Genomic DNA, 6,061 nt, shown 5'->3' on the forward strand with positions numbered 1-6,061 from the left:
AAAACCACTCTTCCAGATATTACCCAGGAGAACTTCCCCAACATAGTAAGGTAGGCAAACATTCAAATTCAGGAAATACAGAGAACACCACAAAGATACTTGTTGAGAAGAGCAACTCCAAGACTCATAATCTTCAGATTCACCATGGTTGAAATGAAGGAAAAAATGCTAAGGGCAGCCAGAGAGAAAGGTTGGGTTACCAACAAAGGGAAGCCCATCAGACTCACAGTGGATCTCTCAGCAGAAACTTATGAGCCAGAAGAGAATGGGGCCAATATTCAACATCCTTAAAGAAAAGAATTTCAACCCAGAATTTCATATCCAGCAAAACCAAGCTTCAAAAGTGAAAGAGAAAGTTTTTTATGGACAAGCAACTCCTGAGAGGTTTTGTCACCAACAGGCCTACCTTACAGGAGATCCTGGAGGAAGCACTAAACATGAAAAGGAACAACCAGTACCAGCCACTGCAAAAACATACCAAACTTTAAAGACCATTGACACTATGAAGAAACTGCATCAACTAACAGGCAAAACAACCAGCCAGCATCAAAATCGCAGAATCAAATTAATACATAACAATATTAACTTTAAATATAAATGGGCTAAAATGCCTCAATTAAAAAACACAGACTGGCAAATTGGATAGAGTTAAGACATTTTGGTATGTTGTATTCAGGAGACTCATCACACTTGCAAAGACACACATAGGCTCAATAGATAGATGGAAGAATATTTACCAAGGAAATGGAAAGAAAACAACAACAACAACAACAAAACAGGTTGCAATCCTAGTCTCTGATAAAACAGACTTTAAACCAATGAAGATCAAAAGAGAAAAAGAAGGGCATTACATGATGATAAGGGATCAATTCAACAAGAAGAGCTAACTATCCTAAATATATATGTACCCAATAGAGGACCACCCAGATATATAAAGCAAATTCTTAGAGACTTACAAAGAGACTTAGACTCCCACACAATAATAGTGGGAGACTTTAACACCCCACTGTCAATATTAAACAGATCAATGAGACAGAAAATTAAAAAGGATATCCAGAACTTGAACTCATATCTGGACAAAGTGTACCTAATGGACATCTACAGAACTCTCCACCCCAAATCCACAGAATATACATTCTTCTTAGCACCACATCATACTTATTCTAAAATTGACCACATTATTGGAAGTGAAACACTCTTCAGCAAATGCAAAAAACAGGAATCATAACAAACAGCCTCTCAGATGACAGTGCAATCAAATTATAACTCAGGATTAAGAAACTCACTTAAAGCTGCATGACTACATGAAAACTGAACAACCTGCTTCTGAACGACTGCTGAATAAATAATGAGTGAACGCAGAAGTAAAGATGTTCTTTGAAACCAATGCGAATGAAGACAACATACCAGAATCTCAGGGACACATTTAAAGAGGTGTCTAGAGGGAAATTTATAGCATTAAATGCCCACAAGAGAAAGGAGGAAAGGTCTAAAATTGACACTGTAACATCATGATTAAAAGAACTAAAGGAGCAAGAACAAGCACATTCAAAAGCTAACAGAAGATAAGAAATAACTAAGATCAGAGAAGAACTGAAGGAGACAGAGACACAAAAAATCCTTCAGAAAAATCAGTGAATCCAGGGGCTGTTTTTTTAAAGTATCAACAGTGTAGGTAGGCTGCTAGCCAGACTAATAAAGAATAAAAGAGAGAAGACTCAAATACATGCAATAAAAAGTGGTAAAGCAGATATCACTAGTGATCCAACAGAAATACAAACTACCATCAGAGGATACTATAAACACCTCTGTGAAAATAAACCAGAAAATCTAGAAGAAACGGATAAATTCCTAGACACTTATACCCTCCCATGACTAAACCAGGAAGAAGGTGAATCCCTGAATAGATGAATAACAAGGTCTGAAACTGAGGCAGCAATTAATACCCTACCAACTAAAAAAACCCCAGGACCAGATGGATTCACAGCAAAATTCTACCAGAGATACAAAGAGGAGCTGGTACCATTCCTTATGAAACTGTTCCAAACAATAGAAAAAGTGGGAATCTTCTCTAACACATTTTACGAGACCAAGATCATTCTGATACTAAAGCCTGGCAGAGACACAACTATGAAAGAAAATTTCAGGCCAATATCCATGATGAACACTGATGCAAAAATCCTCAATAAAATACTGGCAAACCAAATACGACAGCACATCAAAAAGCTTATTCATCACAATCAACTCAGCTTCATCCCTGGGACACAAGGCTGGTTGAACACATGCAAATAAAAAAATGTAATCCATTACATAAACAGAACCAAAGACAAAAGCCACATGACTATCTTGATACATGCAGATAAAGCCTTCAAGAAAATTCAACAGCCTTGTATGCTAAAAATTCTCAATAAGCTAGGTATCAATGGAATGTATCTCGAAGTAATAAGAGCTATTTATGACAAATACACAGCCAATAACATACTGAATGGGGAAAAATTGGAAGCATTTCCTTTGAAATCTGGCACAAGACAAGGATGCCCTCTCTTCCCACTCCTATTCAACATAGTATTGGAAGTTCTGGGCAGGGCATTCAGGCAAGAAAAAGACATAAAAGGTTATTCAATTAGGAAAGGGGAAGTCAAATTGTCTCTATTTAGAGATGACATGATTGTATGTTTAAAAGACCCCATCATCTGAGCCCAAAATCTCCTTAAGCTGACAAAGAATTTCTGCAAAGTCCCAGGATACAAAATCAATGTGCAAGAATAACAAGCATTCCCATACACCAATAACAGACAGAGAGCCAAATCATGAGTAAACTCCCATTCACAATTGCTACAAAAAGAATAAAATACCTAGGAATACAGCTAACAAGGAACGTGAGGGAGAACTACAAACCACTGCTCAAGGAAATAAGAGTGGACACAAACAGATGGAAAAAACATTCCAGGACATGATTAGGAAGAATCAATATTCTGAAAATGACCATATTGCCCAAAGTAATTTATAGATTAAATGCAATCCCCATCAAATTACCATTGGCTTTATTTAAGGAATTGGAAAAAAAAAATCTTAAATTTCATATGGAACTGAAAAAGAGCCTGCATAGCCAAGAGAATCCTAAGCAAAAAAATCAAAGCTTGAGGCATTAGGCTACCTGACTTCAAACTATACTACCAGGTTACAGTAATCAAAAGAGCATGGTACTGGTACCAAACCAAAGATATAGTCCAATGGAACAGAACAGAAGTCTAGGAAGTAATGCCACACATCTACAACCATCTGATCTTTGAGAAACAACAAAAACAAGCAATGGGGAAAGGATTCCCTATTTAATAAATGGTGTTGCAAAAACTGGCTAGCCAAATGCAAAAAGATGAAACTGGATCCCTTCCTTACACCTTATACAAAAATTAATTCTAGATGGATTAAAGGTTTAAACATAAGACCTAACACCTTAAAAACCCTAGAAGAAAACCTAGGCAGTACCATCCAGGACATAGGCATGGGCAAGGATTTCATGACTGAAATACCAAAAGCAATGGCAACAGAAAGCAAAATAGACAAATGGGATCCAATTAAACGTAAGAGCTTCTGCACAGCAAAAGAAACTATCATTAGAGTGACCTGGCAACCAACAGAATGGTATAAAAATTTTTGCAATCTACTCACGTGACAAATGGCTAATATCCAGAATCTACAAAGAACTTAAACAAATTTATAATAAAGAAAACAAACAGCCCCATAAAAAAGTAGACAAAGGATATGAACAGATACTTCTCAAAAAAAGACATTTATGCAGCCAACAAAGATATGAAAATACGTTCATCATCAGTGGTCGTTAGAGAAATGAAAATCAAAACCATATTGAGATACCATATCACACCAGTTAGAATGGTGATCATTAAAAAGTCATGAAACAACAGATGCTGGAGAGGATGTAGAGAAATAGGAAAAATTTTACACTCATGGTGGAGTGTAAATTAGTTCAGCCATTCTGGAAGACAGGGTGGTGACTCCTCAAGGAATTACACTAGAAATATCATTTTACCCAGCAATCCCATCACTGAGTATATACCCAAAGGATTATATATCATTCTATTATAAATACATGCACATGTCTGTTAATTGAGGCCCTGTTCACAATAGCAAATACTGGAAGTAACACAAATGCCCATCAATGTTAGATTGGATAAAGAAAATGTGGCACATATGCAGCATTGAATTCTATGCAGCCATAAAAAAAGAGTTCATGTCCTTTGCAGGGACATTGATGAAGCTGGAAACCATCATTCTCAGCAAACTGACACAAGAACAGAAAACCAAACACCACATGTTCTCACTGATAAGTGGGAGTTGAACAATGAGAACACATGGACACAGGAAGGGGAACATCACACACTGGGGCCTTTTGTGAGGGTGGGAGGCTGGGAAGGGATAACAGGGAGGTGGGGAGCTAGAGGAGGGATAGCATTAGGGGAAATACCTAATATAGATGATGGGGTGTTGGGTACGGCAAACCACCATGGTAAGTGTATACCTATGTTACAAACCTGCACATTCACCCTGGAACATAAAGTATAATAATAATATATATTTATATATTAATCTCTTCAACATTGTAATATTTGCTTAAATTTTCAATGCAAGGAAAAATTTCAGGATATTTTGAGCATTGACAAAGAATAATCAAACAGTTTGTCATAGTTTTGTCTATTTGTAATGGGATAATAGACTAGAAGAGTGTTACATATTATTAAACACTTGAAACAATATTTACTACACAAATTCTTAATGGAAACAAAAATGCCAACAAAAATCTGATTTCTTGATTAAGGCACAAAAGAGGGCATGAAAATATTTTTCAAAACAGATGGCAGTGTGTAGGAATGTGAGAGAATGCATCCCCAGTTATACTTTGTAATAAACAAATTTGTATAGCACTTCAAAGTTTACAAAACACCTCACACACATTGTTTCTTATTTTCTTATGTACCTATAAGGAGCAAGAAACTCACTGCACAGGATTTTTTTTTTTTAAATATGATTCCCTTATATAGGAAACAATTGATGTATAGAAGTGGATAAAACCCAAAAAGTTCAACCCAACAAGATACTTGTCTATACTTTACTCTTCAAGTGAAAACACTGATATAGATTTAGGAGCAAATGTACTCTCATTTTTATTAAAAAGATAACACAGAATATAATTACAGGAGATATCAAGCACAGAAAATGAGATAATAAGGATTTATGTTTTTTCTATTTTTTTCTGATCTTAGTTTTTGTGGGGGGCAGTAAATGATCTTGTATAATAATTGCACAGAAAGTTGTAAAGATTATTTTATTTGATGGCAATAGTGAAATATTAGGAGCCACACGGTCCACATACTTAATCAACCCTTTATTTCTTTGAAATGGTTTCTTGGTATTCACATAGAAAATTTCTCAAGCATTTTGAGCAGAATCCTGTAATAAAAGCCATTGTTGTTAACCTTGACTATCTTGAATGCTAATTGTTTTGTTAAGCTAGGCTTCTATCACATTTGATATCGATACTATTGTTTACCTGTTCATAAAAATTTAATAGACAATGACTGTTTTCCAAAGGTTAAAATATTAGCTATGAGGACAGGGCCTTGTATTGTCAACATTGTCCAATAAACATTTTATTTGTCCTGCAGCTGTCTTTATGCGTTCTTTGTGTTCCTGTTCACAATTAACTTTCCAGTCACTGTGGTTTTCACGAATCTTTTCACTTGTCAAAAGTAAGATTGTAGTGAATATTTACTAATTTATTCAGCTTTGATGAATGGAAGCACACTAAAATTTTTTATATAATTTTTTGCCAATTATTTCCAAATATAAATTATTTAATAAAGTATTATAAAATGAAATTTTAAATTTTATCTTTTTTTTTTCCCATTTATTTATTTTATTGTATTTTAGGTTTTGGGGTACATGTGAAGAACATGCAAAATTGTTGCATAGGAACACACATGGCAGTGTGATTTGCTGCCTTCCTCCCCATCACCTACATGTGGCATTTCTCCCCCTGCTA

Source organism: Cebus imitator, unplaced genomic scaffold (assembly GCF_001604975.1).
Source record: "Cebus imitator isolate Cc_AM_T3 unplaced genomic scaffold, Cebus_imitator-1.0 Scaffold133, whole genome shotgun sequence".
Classification (NCBI taxonomy): domain Eukaryota; kingdom Metazoa; phylum Chordata; class Mammalia; order Primates; family Cebidae; genus Cebus; species Cebus imitator.